Below are 24,542 nucleotides of genomic sequence, written 5' to 3' on the forward strand. Positions count from 1 at the left end.
AGAACAGCAAACCACTTTAGGCTGGTCTGGATGGTCTCCCAGCTTTGTTAGCTGGTTTGTCAGCTGGTCTCCCAACCTGATTGCCCCAAAACCCTTCTATTGCAAATCAGACCTTGCTGAAAGATCAGCAATCCAGTTTAGGCTGGTCTAGGTGGTCTCCCAGCCTTGTTAGCTGGTTTGTCAGCTGGTCTCCCAACCTGATCGCCCCAAAACCTTCTATTGCAAATCAGACCTTGCTGAAAGATCAGCAATCCAGTTTAGGCTGGTTTAGATGGTCTCCCAGCCTTGTTAGCTGGTTTGTCAGCTGGTCTCCCAACCTGATAGCCCCAAAACCCCTCTAAAACTAGCAAATCAGTCCAGGCTAAAAGAACAGCAAACCACTTTAGGCTGGTCTGGATGGTCTCCCAGCTTTGTTAGCTGGTTTTGTCAGCTGGTCTCCAAACCTGATGGCCCCCTAGCATATCAGGCCAGGCTGAAAGACGAGCAAACCAGTTTTTATACAGCAGTTAAATAATCATCATTTTTTTTTATTTTCACATTCTTAAATCATTTTACCACTTTTATATCCAAACAGCCACATGGATATTTTGCTACTATAGTAAAATGACTATTGCCAAATCTCTTCCTCTTGCTATATTTCTATTGTCGAATATTACCATACCGCATTAACATGCATTAGAGATGGACAAAAACAGGCTTTGACAGCAGGGGAAGATGTTTGTCTTCTATCTTATTCCTATCCATTTAACAATATCTGTAGAATATGATTATGTCACAGATATAATTGAATATATTCGGCTCACTTGCAGGCAAATGGAGCAATCTGCCATTCTTTCTGATCAGTGTGGCTAAAACATTCCAGCCCAGAATCGATACGAGCGTCATACAGCAGCAATCAGAAAAGCACTTTGTCCTGTACTTGTGCTTGTGCCCCATGAATGGAATTATTGATCTACACCAAAGTGCATCGACACAGTGACCAACCGAACCCTCTACTAACTGCAGCATATGCATACAGCACACGAACGGTCAACCGAAGGACAGACGCAAGCAAAATTGTTTCTACTATACAGCAAAGAAATTAAATGGAAAGCAAATTGAAACTTACATCTCCTGCTTAGATGGTTCCCCTGAGTAAAAGACCACCAGTAATCTCATCTAGAGTTTCAAAAGAGATGTCAGCTTTACCACAACACAAAAGTCTGCAGTCAAAAGGAGAAACATCCGACACTGTGATTGTGTAACATCATGTAACATTTTCGCTTTTTCAGTGTGACAGACAAATTACTTGTTGCTTCGTAGCTGGTTAGACCAGTACGGAGCCCTGGACATGACATGTAGGAAAAAAATATTAGGCTAAATCGTGCACACAATTTACTAATTCGTTCCCTCTATTTACTCCATTACATGCCGCACAATTTACCATTTCGTTCCCTCGATTTACTAAAACGTGCGCATGATTTATAAATCGAGGGAACAAAATAGTAAATAGTAAATTGTGCGCATGTAACGGAGGCCAGCTAGTAGACGCTGTGCAAGTAAACCTCACTCCTCTGATCTCAAGAGATGATCTAGCGACTGATGCTAGAGGTTGCTGCCTTTAGCCTCCTTGTTAGAGCGTCCAACTACCCACGCCGGAGACCCAGGTTTGAAGTCCCCGGGGCGAGTAAGACCTCGCTGAGGGGTGAAACGCACGTTTTAGTAAATCAAGGGAACGAATTAGTAAATCATGCGCACGATTTAATTTTTTTTCTTGCATGTCATATGCAGAGCTCCGTATACCAGAGCTACAAAAGAGCTATATAATGTTCCTCCAGGTGGTTGGAGTGACCTTGAGGGAATCTTCTAGAAGCCGCAGATCAGGTTGAAGACACTAAAAGCAGCTAAAGCCCGCTGGAGTGGGTTTGATCTACAGCCGGCCGTTTGATCGGGGGGAGGCACTTCCAAGCGTGAGAGCTCAGAATGGATTGCCTCCCGGCTTTTATAAACAACCATAAATTAGGACAAATTTGTCAAACGAGAAGAGACACAGTGAGTATGGAGTCAAGGCTTGGAGCAGCACAAATAAAAGCGTATCACAACATCTCATCCATTACGCTGTCAGACGTGCGCTGCGGGCATCGTCTCATGACAATATGCAGATATATGGCTCACGATAACAGGCCTGCTGATTTACTGTGACCACGGAGATGTTTACGACCACCTGCTTTACACAAACAAACTGGAGGGGAACAATGCAAACTTTTGCATAATAAAACATATCCATCATGACACATTTGAGGAATATGTACAACTTGACAGAAACGCAAAATACACCATGATTGGCGACACGCCATTGAGCTGTTTAGTAGCTCATTATAATAATGATGAAAACAAAACTGGTGTTTGTTCCTTTCTGAAGAAACTTGCACATACAAATGACGACATTGCAATGCTAGGGTGGTTACTAATGTGTTCCGAATGTTTTCAGCATGTTGTTATGTGTTGTCTTAAGTGTTTGGTTGCTAAGTGGTTTCTAAGGTGTTCTAGGAGTTGCTATGCACCTGCATTTCTAAAGTGTTCTAAGAGTTGCTATGCAGTTTCTAGGGTGTTTCTAAGGCATTCTAAGAGTTGCTATGTGGTTGCTTAAGTGTTCTAAGAGTTGCTATGTGGTTGATAGTGTGTTGCTAGGTGGCTTGTAAGGTGATCTAATATTCTCTATGCGCTTGCTAAAGTGTTCTGAGAGTGGCTATGCAGTTGCTAGGGTGTTGCTAAGGTGTTATAAAAGTCAATATGCACTTGCTAAAGGGTTCTAAAAGTGGCTATGTGGTTGCTAAGGTGTTGCTCTGTGGTTGCTTACGTGTTCTGAGTTGCTGTGCACTTAGTAAAGTGTTCTAAGAGAGGCTATGCGGTTGCTAGGGTGTTGCTAAGGTGTTCTAAGAGTTGCTATGTGGTCACATAAGTGTTCTAAGAGTTGCTGTGTGGTTGCTAAGGTGTTGCTAGGTGGTTTCTAAGGTGTTCTAAGAGTCGACATGCACTTGCTAAAGAGTTCTAAAAGCAGCTATATGGTTGCTAGGGTGTTGTTAGGTGGTTTCTAAGGTGTTATAATAGTCAATATGCACTTGCTAAAGGGTTCTAAAAGTAGCTATGTGGTTGCTATGGTGTTGCTAGGTGTTTTCTAAGGTGTTATAAGAGTCGCTACGCGCTTGCTAAAAGTTTTCTAAGATTGGCTATGTGGTTGCTAGGGTGTTGGTAAGGTGTTCTAAGAGTTGCTATGCAGTTACTAAGTGGCTGCTAAGGTGTTTTAAAAATTGATATGCAATTTTTTTGTTGGTTGCTAAAGGGTTGTAAGAGTTATGTAGTTGCTAGGGTGTTGCTAAGTGGTGCTAAGGTGTTTTAAGAGGTGCTATGCAGTTTCTAGGGTGTTGCTAGGTGTTCTGAGCTGTGCTATGCAGTTGCTAGGTGGTTGCTAATGTGTTCTCAGAGCTGCTATGCTGAATTGCTATGCGGTTGCTAAAGCGTTCTAAGAGTTGTTATGCAGTTACTAGCGTATTGCTAGGTGGGGCTAAGGTGTTGTAAGAGGTGTTATGCAGTTTCTAGGGTGTTGCTAGGTGTTCTGGGCATTGCTATGCAGTTGCAGAGTGGGTACTAGGCAGTTGCTAAGGTGCTTCTACGCTAATATTCTATGCGGTTGCTAGGTGGTGCTAAGGTGTTCTAAGAGTTGCGATGCAGTTAGTAGGGTGTCAAAAGATTCCTTAACACCAAAGTTCTATATTTAGGGTTGGAGGTTTCTTCAATTGCGTCTTGTAAGATACATGAACATACCTGCACTGTAGCCACAAAACTGCTTTGCATATTTCTCTGCATACTTGCATAATACAGTGAGGCCTCATGAATATTCAGCAGGGTTTCTGATGTTGGTAATTGCTCTCCAGAACTGCGGATAAAAACAATGATAGTGGGGAGCGTGAATGAGATCTGGCTTATAGAGGAACACGCAGCAGGAGACCACCGGCGCCGAGAACAGAGAAACTGGGACGGTTCATAATCAGAGACTGTCAAACAAACAGTTCAGACTGAAATTACTGCATCCATACACCTGCATTTATCTATTGCATAATTAAGATTTCGTGTCGACGAGGCTTTTGAAGCTGAGGAATCGCTCGAGCGCTTTCCGATTCACTGCACCATCCAATTTCCCCGGGTTTTGATTGGGACTCGTTAAAACGGAAGGTTCCAGAACATTTCAGATCTTCAGCGAGAGAGATGACAAGCCAGTGAGCCCTGAAAGAGAATAAAACTCCAGAGAGAACTGCAAATAGATGTGAGGGGAAGAAGAGAGGAAGTCATGAGAAGAAACGATACACCACAGAAAACAGGAGGTGCAAATTTCACATCTGCCCTCTGAAGCTGCGGCACAAAACAGACCGAATTCACGCGGTAATTAAAAGTCTGCGGCCGTGGCGTCTATCACACAACCAGCAGGAGAATCATCCTAAAATGCCTCAGAAAATGAAGGCAAAGTCATAAAACAATATCAGACCTCAATTAGAAGAGAAATATCGACAAAATATTCAGTATGTTGTACTTTTGGGTAACTTTGTGTAGATCGTTCAGGCAAAGACGTCAAAAAACTTTGTAATATATGGGTTGAGTACAATACGACACTGACAGTGTAGTTTTTTACTGAATTAAAATAAGGCACCAACTCTCACTACATACTAATACAAGCTTAAAAACTAAAACAAATATAGTAAAACAATCAAATAAATACAAATATATATGAATAAATAAATAAAAAGTAATAAATAAATATAAATAAAAATATAAATATGTAAATGAAATAAATGAATGGATAAATAAAAACTAATAAAATAATGATAAATAATAAATAAATACAAACAAAAATATAAATATGTAAATAAAAAGAAATGAACAAATAAAATTATATGTAAATAAAACAAATAAATAAAAAACTAAAAACTAATAAATAAATACAAATATAAATATGTAAATAAAATAAACAAACAAATGAATAAAAATAACAATAAATACTAAATAAATACAAACAAGAACTAATAAATACATGTAAAAATATTAATATGTATATAAATAAAATAAATTAATGAATAAAAATAAACAAAAACTAATAAATAATTACAAATATAAATATGTAAATAAAATAAATAAACAAAAAATGAACAAAAAACAATAAATACTAAATAAATACAAACAAATAAAAACTAAAATACAAGTAAAAATGTTAATTTGTATATAAATCAAATAAATGAATAAAAATAAATTAAATAAAAGCTAATAAATAATTACAAGTAAAAATATAAATAATGTAAATAAAAAATAAATTAATAAAAAATAAAATAATAAATAAATACAAGTTAAATAAAAAATAATGTAAATAAATCAAATAAATTATTAAAAAATATAAATAAATAAATACAAGTAAAAATATAAATATGTAAATAAATCTAATGAATAAATCAATACATAAAACAAATAAATAATAAAAAAAATCAAATCTAAATAATTAAATAAATAAATAAGCAAACAATCTCCAAGTTCTTCACTAGGAACTCAAGTTCATCGAAATACCAGCTAAGTCATCTATAAGATGGTGGTTTGTTTGGTAGACCATGAGCTGTTCAAACGCTCCAGACGTCCTCTGGTTAACAGAATCACTGTGTCGCATCAGCACATGAATTAAACAGTAGCTCTCTCTGGAGTGAAGCTTGTGAGTAATGAACCACCCCGTCTCTGTCACTTCCTCTCTTCCTGCCGGAGCAGTGCCACCCAATGCATTACCTTAAAAAGGATCTTATCGTCTGAACATCCCGAGTCCCGAGACAACTCAGCACAAAGCTAATGATCCACTAAACAAAACACAAAGAGACGAAACGCTCCTCATGCAAAATGCTTTTTAGGCCATTGTAATCCATAAAATCTCATTCAATAATGGGATCACATCACAGAAAACCGGATTTTGCATTTGCGATGATATCACAGCTCATTAACATATATCCGCATTTGTATTTCATATATTTTCAATGCCTATAGAGTGCAACAGTGCCGCCCACTTTTTCAGCAACATTGGTTCCAGAAGTATTTTTTCCATTCATAGGGATTTTTTAAAAAGTTTTGGTTAAAGTGTTATAAGCCATGAACCAAACTAACCAGCTATGAGGCGAATCACAACATTACAAACTTTGATTTGAAGCAAAATAGCTTTTGAAAATGGGACAAAATGACAAAGTGTTGGGGTAACGCATTACAAGTAACTTGAGTTATGTAATCAGATTACTTTTTTGAATATAACAAGCAATGCAAAAAATTACTTTATCAAATGAAAATTTATTGTTTTTACAAAAAAACAAACATGCAAGCCCAGCCCAGGTCAGAAAAAGTAACGCAAAAGTAACGTAATGCATTACTTTCCGTAAAAAGTAACTAAGTAATGCAACTAACGAGTAACACAACATTGCATAATTTTTAAAAGTAACTTATCCCAACACTGGGTACAAGACTGTACTTAATGGCTTTAGAGAGGGAAATATATTTTATAAACAATATATTTTATTGCAAAATTTGCATTTATATTCAAATATTAAGTATTTTGAGAGAGTAGGGTGACCGACTCGATTGCGTCATTCGCAGTGGGTGGAGCTAACAAGATATTTTGTCACATTTAGCTAGTTTCGACTCTCTGATTGGTGGAATTTTCTATACAGCATCATGGGTAATGTAGTTTTTCACCAGGAATTCTGCTGTTAAACATGATTATTTTAAGAGTAAATGTAAATAACGCAAGGCTGACGGTTTCAACATATGAAAATACCTTCGATTAACAACCTTGTCGCACATAGTAAGGCTGTCTTTAAACGGTTTATAAGATATCGTTAAAAATCAATTTCCCTATGGAGAAAATGAATGGAGTTTTTAGTCCCAGAACCCGACTGCTGCACTTTTCAGCAACTTGACCCGCTCTGGTGAAAGTTAGCCAATCATATTTAAAGGTACAGCAGTGTCTTTCTAAAAGTTTTGTCCAAGTGAAACTGGAAAAGACTTGATTTTATCCATCAGAAAATGTGTTTTAAGGATGTTTTCTGATAGATAAAATCCCATTTTGTCAACACGAGGCCTGAGAAAGAGTGAGTGTTGACTCTCTCCTGCCGGACCAACACACGTCCTCATCTCGACCAGCCGACGCTGGCCGGCTCCCAAATCTCTGTCCGCTGCGCACCTGGGAAACACAACACAACCTGATACCGAGCGAGCGGCCAAATTCCTCACATTCCTCCCTAAATACTCCTCGAATATGGGGAAAAACACACAGTATCTGTTTAAGTGTTCCCATGTGTAAGTAAAATTAGCACTATTAAACTGTGCTGATAAACTGACTCAATTAAAGAACGTTGCGCTGCTTAAAATGTAAATGAGCTGGCAATTTACCTTGACACTTCACAAAAAAGCACTTATTATTTTCAGCGTTTTTGCTTTGGTTGAATGGAGTCAGCCCTGCCGCTGTGTCCAATGCTGATTTTGTATCCAAAACTGGAGGAAAGTCAGTCAGTGAAATCACGTAACGATCAATCCTGAGAGCGTAGCGAGAGGACGCATCACCTACAGGGCTTTATCTCTGACCGATAGCCACGCGGCTACACTTGTGTGCTCACTAACGCTAGCCCATTAGGACCTACAGGGGAAAAAAACGCGGTTACCGTTAATAGAGCAGGAACCCAACGGAGCACAGAAACACACGACAGTTAGAAGAAACAGAAAGATGATGAAAATGTGGAAACCAAAAGAGACCCTTTAGGACACAAGAAATGAGCGCTAAAGTCATTTTGGGTGCTGTTAGTGATCAAGGGTGAATCTGGCAAAAACACATGTCCAGGTCATCACAAAATCAAAAGAAAAACAGTTTCATTACCCTAATATAATAATAATAATAATAATAATTATATATATATATAAATGCACAGATAAAAAATATAAATAAATTTTGTATTTTTTTCCATATTATTACTCAGAAATGAGAATAATAAATAACAAGAATACTTAAAATATAAAGATAAAACATTATTCTGCATTTCATTGACCAGTTGGGGGTGAAATTGACATTTAAATAAAAATAGAGTTTTTAAAATTGTATGTATATATGTATGTATTTGTTATGTATGTATTTTTTTTAAACTAAAAATATCAAAATTAATAAATAAAAAATAAAATAAAAAATTATAATACATTATTCTGCATTTCAATAACTGGGGGGGGGGGGAAGGCTGACATTAGAAAAAACTATTAAATACAATTAAATAATTAAAATAGAAAATTAAGCCAATTTTATTTATTCATTTATTTTAAATATATACATATACACACAAAAAAAAATCAAATATTAAACAATATTAAATATTATTTGTTTTCACATGCATCATAATAAATAACACATGCATCATTTATAAATGAACAATTAAACAAATAAATATACACACAAAAAAACAAAAAATCATATATTAAACAAATAATGTTAATAAAAATAATATTAGTATATTTTCATATTATGCAGAATAATAAATAAGAAGAATAATACAAATATAAAGATAAAACATTCTGCATTTCATTGACAATTTCAGAGAGAAATTGACATTGAAAAAACTACAATAGTAAAAAAAATAAAAATAGAAAATAATAGAAAACAATAGAAAAAAGCAATTTTTATATGTATTTACTATATATATATATATATATATATATATATATATATATATATATATATATATATATATATATATTTTTTTTTTGAGAAGTATAATCTGGACATGTTTTTATGTGTTTCATCCCCATCCCGTTTTAATTTGGTAAGTTTGAGCTTGTAAGAGCTCACGCTGAGCAGTGTGTGTTCAATATGTAATGATAAAACTGCTAAATGTCTCTGTGAATACAGATGTGTCCAGATCTTAGACTAAGCAGATAAGGCCATAATATGTGCATATCCGAAGACTAGACAGGGGATTGTGAGGTGCGGAATGGCTGGGATATGATACGAGGTGAAAGGGATTATGGGAAGATGACAGTGAAGCGGGCGGCCCGTGTTATGAATCTCCCTGATCAATAACGGCTGATGTCCGTCACGACAGCTTCATCCCACCTGTCACCTCTTCTACACCTTCACTGCACTCACTTTGTCTCTCGACACAAAACACAACCTGAAACTCTCAGGAAATGTTTTATTGAGCCGAGTGGAGCGACAGGAGCTGCTTGACCTTCAGGACTGATGAGGAGGTCAAAGGTCAAATATGAGTCATTTCATTTTTTATTCATATAACATTATTATAACGTCTGAAAATGGTTTTAAAAATAATTAAAGAAATTTGTTATTTAAATACTACTAAATTTACATACATGTTACCACATAATATTTTAAATTACCACATTAAAAATATTGTAATATTATTATTTATATATTAATATTTTAAAATTATATAAATATATAATGTATAATATAAAAAAATATAAATATTTGATATATTCAGAAGTAAATATATTAATAAATACATACAAAATATATATATTTTTTTAGTTTTAATAATTTAATATTAATGTATTTATTTGTAGTTAATATAAATATATTTGTGTGTGTGTGTGTGTGTGTGTGTGTGTGTATTTATATATGTTTAAAACTAGCACGGTTACTTTTATGCCAGATAATACTTTATTTATTAGTTCCCAAAAACAAAAGCTTGGGATTTGTGCCTCTAATGCTTTAAAAGAGTGAGATGCCTAAGCCTCCATCATTCTCCCATCACATAACCCCGGTCACGGATCCCATATGGCAATCTCATGCATCCTGATCGGATTATCCCAGAACAGACCAATAAAGATGTAAAGAGTAGATGAAACTGTTGGAGTTTCATTCGCACCGGCAGACGAGCCACTGCCTGCCTTCATTCAATTATACATGAGCGCAGATGAATCATTCATGGATATTATGTCAGCAGACGAAAACTGCAGACGACAAGCACGCAGCGGACGGAAGAGAACAAACGAACGTTGTCTTCCTCTGTTTGTCCAGATGCATTAACCTCAGGAGACCTCGTCGGGAGAATGATCTCAGCGGGGTGGGAAGACGGATGAAATGTTGAGGTGACCTTCGAGCTTTACGAGCCGCGCGCCGTGACCTCCCCCTCCGGCGGCGTCTTCTAAGTGCTCTGTGTGAACACGGGGCGGTGGAAGGCACCGTATCATCCATCCATCCGTCTCCTACTGACCCAGTCTCCAAATGACCTTTACCATGAGTCACACACACATTAAATGGAGGCGCCGCGATGTCATCGCCCTGTTTTAACACAATACGCTCTCTGAAGGTTGTCAAACAAATGCTTAATGTTTGTCAGTTACACTACAGACAAAAAAAATGCTTGCCTTTTATTAAAATGCAGCATTTTCCACCTCTAAAACAAATTTCCTTTACTGATGACATCATCAAGTACTCATATTTTATAAACTCCGCCCCTCAAACCACCTGCCATATACTTTCATTAATCCGCCTCTAAAACGAATTTCCTTTACTGATGACATCATCAAGTACTCATATTTTATAAACTCCGCCCCTCAAACCACCTGCCATATACTTTCATTAATCCGCCTCTAAAACGGATTTCCTTTACTGATGACATCATCAAGTACTCATATTTTATAAACTCCGCCCCTCAAACCACCTGCCATATACTTTCATTAATCCGCCTCTAAAACGGATTTCCTTTACTGATGACATCATCAAGTGCTCATATTTTATAAACTCCGCCCCTCAAACCACCTGCCATATACTTTCATTAATCCGCCTCTAAAACGGATTTCCTTTACTGATGACATCATCAAGTGCTCATATTTTATAAACTCCGCCCCTCTAACCACCTGCCATATACTTTCATTAATCCGCCTCTAAAACGGATTTCCTTTACTGATGACATCATCAAGTGCTCATATTTTATAAACTCCGCCCCTCAAACCACCTGCCATATACTTTCATTAATCCGCCTCTAAAACGGATTTCCTTTACTGATGACATCATCAAGTGCTCATATTTTATAAACTCCGCCCCTCTAACCACCTGCCATATACTTTCATTAATCCGCCTCTAAAACGGATTTCCTTTACTGATGACATCATCAAGTGCTCATATTTTATAAACTCCGCCCCTCAAACCACCTGCCATATACTTTCATTAATCCGCCTCTAAAACGAATTTCCTTTACTGATGACATCATCAAGTGCTCATATTTTATAAACTCCGCCCCTCAAACCACCTGCTATATACTTTCATTAATCCGCCTCTAAAACGAATTTCCTTTACTGATGACATCATCAAGTACTCATATTTTATAAACTCCGCCCTCAAACCACCTGCTATATACTTTCATTAATCCGCCTCTAAAACGAATTTCCTTTACTGATGACATCATCAAGTACTCATATTTTATAAACTCCGCCCCTCTAACCACCTGCTATATACTTTCATTAATCCGCCTCTAAAACGAATTTCCTTTACTGATGACATCATCAAGTACTCATATTTTATAAACTCCGCCCCTCTAACCACCTGCTATATACTTTCATTAATCCGCCTCTAAAACGAATTTCCTTTACTGATGACATCATCAAGTGCTCATATTTTATAAACTCCGCCCCTCTAACCACCTGCTATATACTTTCATTAATCCGCCTCTAAAACGAATTTCCTTTACTGATGACATCATCAAGTGCTCATATTTTATAAACTCCGCCCCTCAAACCACCTGCTATATACTTTCATTAATCCGCCTCTAAGACTAATTTCCTTTACTGATGACATCATCAATACTCATATTTTATAAACTCCGCCCCTCAAACCACCTGCCATATACTTTCATTAATCCGCCTCTAAAACGAATTTCCTTTACTGATGACATCATCAAGTACTCATATTTTATAAACTCCGCCCCTCAAACCACCTGCTATATACTTTCATTAATCCGCCTCTAAGACTAATTTCCTTTACTGATGACATCATCAATACTCATATTTTATAAACTCCGCCCCTCTAACCACCTGCTATATACTTTCATTAATCCGCCTCTAAAACGAATTTCCTTTACTGATGACATCATCAATACTCATATTTTATAAACTCCGCCCCTCAAACCACCTGCCATCTGCTTTACACTTTTCTCCATCCAATCAACTGCAGATAGTCAAAATCAAGCCCAGCCCCATAGTTTTTTATTTTTTTTTCACTGAACACCCAGTTTCACAGAAATGCATCACTTCATGTGAAAATTTGTGAAATTTATTAGCAATTTCTGAGTAAAAAGGGTTTCAAAGTAAATCCTATGCCACAATTCCACCCCCCATTCTTGGCATTCTTGGTCTTGTTTCAAACAATTCACTGCTACAAAAAAAAAAAAAAAATTTACCTTTCATTAAAATGTAACTTTTTTCACCTCTAAAACGACTTTCCTTCTGTGATGACATCATCAAGTCCTTGTTGTTGTTTTTTTTTTTACAACATATATGCAAATTGTGACGTGATTTCAAGACAAACCCCGCCCCCTTGATAACTGATGATGTGCTTTGCCAAGATAATTATTCCCTGCTTGTCTTGCTGACCCTTACACTATGGATGAACTTGGATCCGCCCGTAGCATTTATATTCCCAGAGGTGCGAAACACTCTTTCTCCATCTTGTCTGACACCGCGGCCCATCATTCTTTTATACGCACCCGTAGCTCCTGCAGGCCCCCTGTGCGAGCGCAGGTACACATCAAACCCATTAAACTGTCAGGCTCCAACACATAAAGGCTGAAGCCTTCCTGGAAACACCAGCAAAGGCTAAATTCTGCTACGAACAAGCGGGAGGTCCAAGTATAAGAGCCCAGACTCTTTACTGTCTGCTCATACTAGTGTAAAAGCACATTCTGCACATGCACTGCAAGCAAATGATACACTCACACACAGCAGCCAATGAGAGACGGAGGAATGCACTCTGAACTTCTGCTGGTGCACTTCAGTAAGTGTGCGTTCAGACACTTGTAGACTAAATCCTAACAGATTTGGAACACTGAAAATAAAATAAAATAAAATAAAATAAAATAAAATAAAATAAATAAATTTAAATTGAAGTATATAAATATACATATGTGCATAAATATAAACATAGGCTAATAATCATAGAATAAAATAAAATAAAAATAAAATAAAATGATTTAGATCCTCTAATTGTATAAAAAATAAAATAAAATGTAGATCTCATTTTTAAAGTACATAAATTTAATATAATCAAATAAAAATAAAACAACAATAAGATTAAAATAAAACTGATCTCTTAAAGTACATAAATATAATATAATCATGAAATAAAATAAAACAAAAATAACATAAATCTAAAATTTCTATATTTCTCTGAAATAAAACACTTAATTTCTAAAGTACATATAATGTAATCACAAAATAAAATGATCCTCTGATTAAATATAAAATATAAATCGCTTGTTTTTAAAATACATAAATATAATCATAAAACAAAAATAAAATAAAATAATTTATACCTTCTAATTGTATAAAATAAAATAAAATTTGGATCTATTGTTTCTAAAATACATAAATATAATCAAAATAAAATAAAATAAAACGATTGAGATCCTCACATTATATATATATATATATAAAAAATAGATAAAATAATATTTAGGTCTCTTGTTTTCAAAGTACATAAATATAATATAATCATAAAACAAAATAAAAATTTTTTAATTATTTACATCCTCTAATTGTATAAAATAGAAAATAAAATTTAGATCTCGTTTCTAAAATATAATAAAAAAAATAAAATAAAACTAGATGTGTTTCTAAAGTACATAAATCATAGGTTTTTAGCCTTTAAAATAATATTGGAAAATAATTTATTGTGAATCAATTGTTGAATTCAGCAGAAAAACAACACATGAACTGATAAGTTTGCATATTGCCAGTGATGCAAAGTTTCTGCCTTTTAACTATAGTTAAAATTTGTATTAAAATTATTTTCATGATTTGTTACCACAACATTTTTCTTTTTGTGAAATAAACTTCAATAATTCATGTAGTCCAGATAACATAATATTTTGAGTTTCTGCTGATTAAATCAATCGCCTTCATTGCATTAACTCAAATATTTAATTTCAACGAACTCAACATTTTAGGGCAACCAGGAAACTTACTTTTTTAAAGTTAAACCAACAAATCTTTTTTACAGTGTACAGCTAACTAGTTTACATCTGACCACATGTACTGAATCCTCTTCCATAGTGCAGGAAAACTGAACTGAGATCAGTTGCTTTCTCAAGCATCAGTTCTGAAGAGTATCTGAGAACATGCCGCCGTATGATAAAGCAGAGCCCCAGCGTACCGACAGCACGACTCCGAGGACACGCGTGTGAATGTGTGTGTTGTTTCACGGCCCATAATCCTCTCCTCCTGGTCATTAAGTGGCTATTTTACAGCAGGTAGTGCCATGGATTCACGGAGGCAAGCGTCGCTCTTTAAGAGCTCGTGAAAAGCGCTCATCCTTATCAGCTCCAACACAAGCACAGGCCATCCGTCTTCACACAACAAGGGCTGCTGGGATACGAGAGCCGATCACAATATTCCTCAAATCATTGACATGTTCAGACGAAGGTCTGACTCTGTGATCGAGAACGGCACAGTAATTCAGTGTCGAGACGCAATCTGAATGGAGGTCTGACACACTGAACAAAAACAGCCTCTCTGAAAGAGCTTCAAGGCTGAAGAGACTCAGATCATGGCGTGCTATATCACTGCTCACACCATTACACTGGGGAGAGCATGTCAGTCAAACCGAATCACCAAATTATGACATTAACATGCCTTTATGATTGATTAAAAAAAAAATTACATTTAAATTGATATATAATAATTACAGCATATATAATTCTTGGAAATTAATTTAATATTTAATAATCTGCCTTAACAGAATAAATAAAAAAATACATTTCTAATAATATTTCTAATATTTCTAAATAATATTCTAATTTATCTATCTAAAAAATAAATGTGTCAAATATATACAACATTTATTTTATATTTAATAATATACATAAAATGTAAAATAACTATGAATTAATATTATTGCATGAAAATAAATATCATTTTTGAAAACAAAAAATTATAATCGGCGAGTTTTCTTACTTTAAAACCCATTTAAGCCCACCGGCAACTATAGTTTCCATAGTGTATAGTTGTCATTTTTCTTTTGCAAGTATTTTTCTAGATGTGATCCATGTTTTATGTCACAATGACATTCAAGAAAACGACCAAATAAAGGATTTCAAGAACAAAAAAAAAAAAGTATTCACTTCCTTCCTGTCACATGAGGCTGTCAACTTCCTACCTCTACTTCCAGGAAGCATGGCGAAGGCAAACTCTCACAAAGAAATGTAATTTTCATGTTACTAATAAATATTTTTTGTTGACATATATATATATATCTATACAATCATGAAGGTCACTAGAATCATCCAAACAAAACAAATCTTGCAAGATTTTTATAGTTTTTTTGTACACACTTAAAAGCCCAAGCGGGCAAATGACTTGTAAGTACATATATCATGGGGAATACTGTGTTAATAAGTTAATAAATCAAGGTTATTGGTGTTTAGTGCTTTCTTCTTTCATAATATACCACCTAAAACATAACTTAACCCTTTAACTGACAGTTCATTTGATAGTGATGGACGCACTTCCTTTGCATGTGAGAATGCGCTGTCTTGCATGTTGAGCGCTTCAAGAAAGTTCATGCAAACCACTAAAACTCGACCCAAGAGAAAAGGGAAGCGTATGACACGAACTTCCCATTATGAATTCCTTTGAAGGAAATTGTCTGTATGCACTTTTTGTCATATGTTTTTTTGTTAAAATGTACCAGTCATAAGGTTCAATTTTTGATGTCTGATCAATCATTGATTATGGTTTGTTAGGATAGGACAATATTTGGCCGAGATACAACTATTTGAAAATCTCAAATCTGAGGGTGCAAAAAAAATCAAAATATTGAGAAAAATACTTTTAAAATTGTGCAAATGAAGTCCTTAATGCATATCCACTCACAAAGATATATTTTTGATATATTTACGGTAGGAAATTTACAAAATATCTTCATGGATCATGATCTTTACTCAATATCCTAATGATTTTTGGCATTAAAGAAAAATCGATACAATCTATTGTTGGCTGTTGCTACAAATATACCCGTGCAACTCATAACTGGTTTTGTGCTCCAGGGTCACATATATTTTTATTTATTTATTTACATTTAACTTTTTGATTCACAGTGCTCTGTTTGGGCAACTTAATGTGCTGCACTATGTTCCTCCACTTTAAAACAAATGGATTTGTTGTTTTTTGTGTTTTGATATTCAAGAGATTATAAGATAGATGCAGCTTCGCATTGAATGTTCTTAGATGTTTATACATAATAAATGTGTTTATGAATAAAGATTGATCTGTTGAAAGCTGTTATTTTGAGTTAGATGCCAAATGTTATTTGACATTGAAGGGGTGCATACAAAATATTTTCCCACGGGCAACTATAGCTGCTGCACATTCAACACGATTTTTAAGAAAAAAAAAAAACAAAAACCTGTGGAAAATAAATGCAGAACATGTTCACAGGACACTATTAACACGACTATACGCATGAAACCATGCAGAAAAATTTGGGCACAAATGGGTTTTAAAGAAAACGTAAGATTGTTTTATGTAAAATAATAAAATAAAAATATATAAAATATGGGTTGAGTGCAATACAAGATTGACAGCTTCATTTTCACAACACAAACTTCAATCAATCAATCAATAAATAAATAAATAAATACATTTTTCATTGCGTTTACAGATGATTTCTAAAATAATAATTTTGGGAAAAAATCAATCATCGTTATAGTCCATTTTCTTGCATCAATTAAAATGTTTGATTGTTCAGGCAGATATATCACTTTGCATAGCTATATGTTTCCATCATCTATGTTTCTGAATTTAACTTGTGCGCACAATTGGAATATTACATGAAACATTTGCAAATAAAGCAGTGTTCCCATCCAAAATCATCACTTCCTGGGAAACTGCTGCAAAATATCTGAAATAATCCGGGAAGAAACTGTGGCTCTTTTATCCTCCATCATAAATGACTTCAGTACAAACCAACATTTGAGATGCTGTGATGCGATTGGTCCGCTGGTTAGTCCAGTTATCCAATCACAGCCTCCGCTGAGGCAAAGTCACATGAGTTTATTGTTGCGCATCGAGGGATTGATTCAATGAATGTGTTTCCAGTGTTGTTTATGCGATATCCCAAAATTCACGTAAAAAAATTAATAGTTGCTCTCTGAGTTTACAAATATTTCTGTAAAACAAAATCATTTCGGTAAAAAATGAATCATTTTCTTACGTCAACAAAAACATTCGATAATTCAAAAAAATTTTACAACTAGTTTACAACTAAATAAATTATGATTAAAAATAAAGAAATAAATAATGCATGTACTATTACAAATATATAGTAAAACATATACTAAAACATTTACTAATACAATTTTTTTTTGTAAAATAATTTTAGAAAAATAATAGGCTAATCAGTTGTGTTACGTCATCGGTTTTTTCCTCCAATAACAAGCGACTGTATCAGTGGCTGCTGCAGATCAATCCGCGCGCGCTGGAGCGATAGAGGGCCTCTGGGAGCGCCGCGTAAATAACACAATGTCCACTCAAGCAGCAACGACAAGCATTTTCATACATGAGGAATGACAGGTACTTATCCCACTTTGCTGCCGGGAGAAGTAGACGCAAATCAAAAGACAAATCCGACTACTATATTCATCGCCGGACCGTCATGCTGCGCGCGGGAGACTACAATACAAGTGCACTTGATTCAGGCTTTGGCACTGACCCGCAGCCTATAAATGGACTGAAATGTCCTGCAGGGAAGCCAAACGAGCTCCTCGGGCGGAATCAATCCGCGTTCGGAAATAAAGAGCAGGGAAATCCTTCAAGATTTGTGCGGGAGTTTTACCTGTGGAAATGAACTAAATCTCCCTTGAGAGACACTTAGAGACACATTCATACAAGTGGAGATACTGAACAAACATTCGAAATCAATCAAGTGCGATGCGATTCACTTCAGATGATGATGTAAGTCCATAAAGGGGTGTGGCTTTGAATTACTCTACTGTCAAGCCTCATTTTATGCAAATACAGCACACGCACACACGCACGCGCACACACACACACAGTTCCCATCGGATCCACTGTAAACCACACCACTCCGAAACGACATGTCCATTACTGTGCAAAAATACAAATCCATCCGTCATGAAATATTAAAGACGGAGCAGAATGACCCGCGGAGGAGACGAGAACACCCTTCCTTCAACTCTGATTCATAAACATATATCACTGCCATCGACATATTCAAGACTGGAGGGACTAAATGCCAATGTTTAGTCAATGAAAACTCATATTCTGAATATTGATTCCCATCAGCCTGAACTGATCTATCTCTCTAGACACAATAAAACACAACGCGGAACAAGCCACATTTTACAATTAAACATCAGTGCATATATTTGCATATTATAACTATAATAGGCAAAATACACTAATTAGAAGATTAAAAAAACAAACAAAAAAAAAACATTTATTTTCTCTAGTTTTGGACCATGCAATTGATTTTAAAACTCACGGATATTCATAAATCATTCATAAAATGTAAATCACTGGCGCTTAAAGACGCAGGTCTCTTACTCTGGAGATGAAATCATCTGCTAAAACACTATCTGCATGTGATAATAATAATTCCCTATGCTGAAATGAGGGAGTTTTCAGCAGGTGGGCATTGCCGAACTGAATCTCCTGAAAGATCGGATGCATAAACACACAGCACTTGTTTCATTAGAAAATATGCTGAACTCAACACGTCCCCGTACTTGAAATCAGATATACGCGGCTGGCACGCGCACGGTGGCATCAATTCTCAGTTTACACAAGCGAGGCTTTGGGATCTGGAGGGGAGGATGACTGTCCCACGGACTTGAGCTGCCAAATACAACCCCCGAAAACAGAGAGACGCGCTGTCAAGTCTTAAAATGAATCAAAACTGACTTTATTCTTAATGCGCAAAACGCGTCTGGAGCGCAAACTGCGCACTGGGCACCACCTTCTCCACGCGCTTCAAAATATCCCCACACTTCAGTTGAAGTGGATAAGAACGGGCGTTTGATTTCCAATCATTTCTGACATTCAAATTAAGTGGGTGCTGTCACATTTCAACTGCTCTTACCTTGTTTTAACGAGCGCGTTCCTGTGTTCTCCCTGATTCTGCACGCGCAAAACCCCCTTACATCTTCATGAGCATCGCGCGAAGGAATAAAGAATGATAATAATCCAAGGAGAGGGCAGATCCAAGGAGATAGAGAGAGCTCCGGGTGTGGACGGCGGCGAATAACGGTTTAAATCCCCCGGATAGCGCTGCGTCTCGCTCGGCGCGTCTGATTTCAAGCTCCGCTCCGGAGAAACCACAGCTGTGCGCGCTGAGGAGAGCTGGAGGGTGACGTCATGGACACGCCCACCCCCCTTTCTCTCTCTCACTCTCTCTCCTGCGCTCTCTCAGTCTCGGACTCCGCCCATCCCTTGCAAGATGCTCGTTCTGACTCCGCCCCTTTCAGTAACGCGCTGACTCCGGCCACGCCTCTTTAGGCTCCTCTGAAGGGATTAATCGCGTGAAGAAATGTCCAATTTTTGTTAATTTTTATGAATTTGATTTTTTTCTCAATTAGGATTCTTATTATATATAATATATTATATTTCATGTTAATAATTATTTATTTAAAATAAATTAATGAATTTAAATTATTTTAATAATTTGCAAAAATAATGCTGTCAAATTTATTAATCGTATCTAACAAAACGTTTGTGTGTGTATATATATATATATATATATATATATATATATATATATATATATATATATATATATATACATATTTTGTTAGATGCGATTAATAGATTTGACAGCTATAAAATAATTTCATTATACGTTTTCAAAGAGCAGTAATGAGAATGAGATTTTTTGATTAATGTAATAAGGACCTTACTTTAAAAACAGAACTGGAATGTAAAAATGCTACAGTAAAACTATTAACTGCTTCAAATATTTATTGTAAAAAATGATAATAATAGATTTAACAGCACATTTCATGTAATTTTTGTATAAAATATTGTAAACAAAAATAACAGCTAATAAGCCATGATGTATACATTATTATTTAAATAATATGAATTTAATAATAATACATTTTAAATATTATAATAATAAAAACAAAATAATTTTAATAATAAGTTTCACATTACAGTAATGAGAATTATATTTTTAAAAATTAAAATAAAAGTAAAAATGCTACGGTAAAACTATTTAAGTAAAAATGTTTAAAAATGGTTGTGATATTTAACAGCTCATTACATGTAATATATAAAATACTGTAAAAAAATAAAAAAGAAGTAAAAACTGTAAAATTTTGAATTTTCTTTTGATTTTAGGGAGAAACCTAGGTGTTTTATGCCATGCTGTAATTACCCTAATTATGAGATTCCAACACGTAAAAAGCATTCATGCACTCATAGAACTCGTAATTACAGCTTGTGAAGTGGGAATTTTCGGAAAGCTCCTACTTGTACCACCTGACCGCTGCAGATTCATTTAGGTGGTGTCGTCATTTAGAAACGCATAATTCCCAGACGTCCCAAACGTCACGTGTTGTCATCTCTAAATTACAGTAATTACAACACGCAGCATGTTACCCACCAAAATTCAAAAGCAACAAAATTGAAGTCAAAGTGCATTATGGGTGTTGAAGTTTTTGGCAAAAGAGACCACCACAGCCTTTTTTCACAGTTTTCTCTAGTCATGTGGGAATGGGTTAATAACCAACCAAGTTTTATTAAAAGCCAGTGGTGTATTCCCCCTTTAAGACCACTAAAAAAAACTACAGATTCAGGGGTTTATAAAGAGTAGATTCAGTCTGGAGCTGGTAGAGGGACAGAAAGAAGACGAGTCCCCAAAGTTTTCACGGTGACCTCTCGACTTCCAACAACTTCATAAAGGCATATTCTTAGCCTCCTCTGTCTGATACATACCTATGCCACGCGTGTGGGTTGCCACACTTGGCGTGAGAGCCAAACTTAGCCTGAGCGGAGGCCAGTCGGCACCAGAACGCCTTGGCAACCAGAACATCTTCTGCAGTTCGAATCCTCCACAGCAGTCGCAAAAAAACCTTCTCCTGCCATTTTGCCAACTGTTACACAACACGCTCTTCCGTTTCAGGCCGATTTCATGATTCATTTACACTTTTGAAAGGGATACCCTGAAGGCTTCTCCTTCTTCTTCTTACAACTAAATCTCTCGTCCTTCTTTTTACTGATCCGTCACAAAGCAGCTTCGGTTTGCAGGGTCGTCACTCTGATTTAATGATAAGTGTTCGGGGAGCTCGAGGTGACTGAAGTAAAAGCCAAAAAGAGTCAAAAACACCGTCGATCAAACAGTTGCTGTCAGTTCATTAGCTAACATGAGCGATCGCTAACCCAACAGTAGCTTTACGGGCTAATGGACAGACTGAGCTTTCTGTAGCTTCTCTGCATTACTGCGCTTATGGCATTCTGGGATATCTACGGCAACTGTCTAACGGATGGCACAAGTAGGCGAGGGTGCTAAACTCTGACAGAAAACGGAGGCACTTCCTTCTGTCGGCGGATGGCTTGCAATCTTATGCATAACGGCAAAAAAAAAAAAAAAAACTAACACCATCCCCACAGCCACAGTAATACTATAAATACCTTGTGCAATGCGGCACCATGAATAATCAGCTCGATGTACTCTGAAGCAGCACAGATGAAAGTTAAAATACACTTTTTAAGCTTGCTTGCTACATATTATATGTTATTAGCAGTGTTAGCGCTAATGCTAGCTAACAATTAGAAACTGAAACAATCCCCATACCGAAACTGACAACCCTAAAACGTTAAATATTACATTTTGAGCATAACTTGTCGCACAAAGCATGTCATATTTTAAGAGCTAAATGTGAGTTTTACATTGTATGTTATTAGCTTGTTTGCTAATGCTAACTCATAATTAGAAACTGAAACTAACCCCTATACTGAAACTGATAACCCTAAAACCCTGAAGTATTACAGTTTGAGCATAACTTGTTGCACAAAACAAGTCGTACTTTCTGTGCTAAATTTGAGTTTCACATACTCATTGCATTTTATTAGCTTGTTCGCTAACACTAGCTCACAATTAGAAACTGAAACAAACCCCTATACCGAAACTGACAACCCTAAAACGTTAAATATTAAATTTTGAGCATAACTTGTCGCACAAAGCATGTCATATTTTAAGAGCTAAATGTGAGTTTTACATTGTATGTTATTAGCTTGTTCGCTAACACTAGCTCACAATTAGAAACTGAAACAAACCCCATACCGAAACTCATAACCCTAAAACATTAAGTATTACATTTTGAGCATAACTTGTTTCACAAAACATGTCATACTTTAAGTGCTGAATGTGAGTTAAGTACACATATTGTTATTAGCTTGTTTGCTAATGCTAACTCACAATTAGAATCTAAAACAAACCCCTATACCGAAACTCGTTACCCTAAAACCATAAATATTACATTTTGAGCATAACTTGTTTCACAAAACAAGTCGTACTTTCTGTGCTAAATTTGAGTTTCACATACTCATTGCATTTTATTAGCTTGTTCGCTAACACTAGCTCACAATTAAAAATTGAAATAAACCCCATACCGAAACTCGTTACCCTTAAACATTAAGCATTACAGTTTGAGCATAACTTGTCGAACAAAACATCATACTTCAAGTGCTAAGTGAGTTTTGAGTATGTTATTAGCATGTTTGCTAATGTTAACATGCAATTACAAACTGTAACAAACCCGCAAGTGGAGCGTAACTTGTCACACCAAACATGTCATACTTGAACTCAAATTACGACATGTTTGGTGCAACAAGTTACGCTCCAATGTACATTTAAAGTGTTCAGAAGTAGTTTTAAGTACTCACTGTATGTTATTAGCTTGTTCGCTAACACTAGCTTACAATTGGAAACAGAAACAAATCCCTTTACTGAAACTGACAACCATAAAACCCTAAAGTATTACATGAGCATAACTTGTGGCACAAAGCATGTCATACTTTAAGTGCTGAATGTGAGTTAAGTACACATTGTATGTTATTAGCTTGTTTGCTAATTGCCTAAATTATTACATTATTTGCTAACTGCATTCTTTAAATTGTAATGTTGACATGCATTCTCTGTAAAGCTGTTTTGAAATGATATGTATCGTGAAAAGCGCTATACAAATAAATGTGAATTGAATTGAATTAATGCTAGCTCATAATTAGAAACTGAAACTAACCCCTATACTGAAACTGATAACCCTAAAACCCTAAAGTATTACAATTTGAGCATAACTTGTTGCACAAAACAAGTCGTACTTTCTGTGCTAAATTTGAGTTTCACATACTCATTGCATTTTATTAGCTTGTTCGCTAACACTAGCTCACAATTAGAAACTGAAACAAACCCCATACCGAAACTCATAACCCTAAAACATTATTACATTTTGATCATAACTTGTCGCACAAAACATGTCATACTTCAAGTACTAAATGTGAGTTTTAAGTATGTTACTAGCATGTTTGCTAATGTTAACATGGAATTACAAACTGTAACAAACCCACAAGTAGTTTTAAGTACTCATTGTATTTTATTAGCTTGTTTGCTAATGCTAGCTCACAATTAAAAATTGAAACAAACCCCTTTACCGAAACTCGTAACCCTGAAACCATTACATTTGGAGCATAACTTAATGCACATAACATGCCGTACTTTAAGTGCTGAATGTGTTTTAAGCACTCACTGTATGTTATTAGCTTGTTCGCTAACACTAGTTTACAATTGGAAACTGAAACAAACCCCTTTACTGAAACTCGTAACCCTAAAACCCTAAAGTATTACATTTTGAGCATAAAGCATCATACTTCAAGCACAAAACATCATACTTCAAGTACTAAATGTGAGTTTTAAGTATGTTACTAGCATGTTTGCTAATGTTAACATGGAATTACAAACTGTAACAAACCCACAAGTAGTTTTAAATACTCATTGTATTTTATTAGCTTGTTTGCTAATGCTAGCTCACAATTAAAAATTGAAACAAACCCCTTTACCGAAACTCGTAACCCTAAAACCATTACATTTGGAGCATAACTTAATGCACATAACATGTCGTACTTTAAGTGCTGAATGTGAGTTTTAAGTACCCTATGTTATTAGCATGTTGGCTAATGCTAACTTGAAGTTAGAAATAACTCATAGTATTACATAGTAGGTGCAACAAGTTATGCCTCAAATGTAATACTTTAAGTGACCAAAA

At 35.5% G+C, this 24,542-nt stretch overlaps 1 protein-coding gene across 1 annotated transcript in view; it reads right to left on the reverse strand.

Moving 5' to 3' along the window:
• The window catches only part of ptprsa (protein tyrosine phosphatase receptor type Sa), a 224,388-nt gene extending 204,782 nt beyond the window's left edge, over positions 1-19,606 (reverse strand). Inside the window, exon 1 of the mRNA XM_048182139.1 lies at positions 19,364-19,606. The gene's annotated coding sequence lies outside the window, so the exon portion shown is untranslated. The remainder of the gene's footprint in view (positions 1-19,363) is intronic.
• Between the last annotated feature and the right edge of the window lie 4,936 nt (positions 19,607-24,542).

Source organism: Megalobrama amblycephala, linkage group LG2 (genome assembly GCF_018812025.1).
Source record: "Megalobrama amblycephala isolate DHTTF-2021 linkage group LG2, ASM1881202v1, whole genome shotgun sequence".
In the NCBI taxonomy this organism is placed as follows: domain Eukaryota; kingdom Metazoa; phylum Chordata; class Actinopteri; order Cypriniformes; family Xenocyprididae; genus Megalobrama; species Megalobrama amblycephala.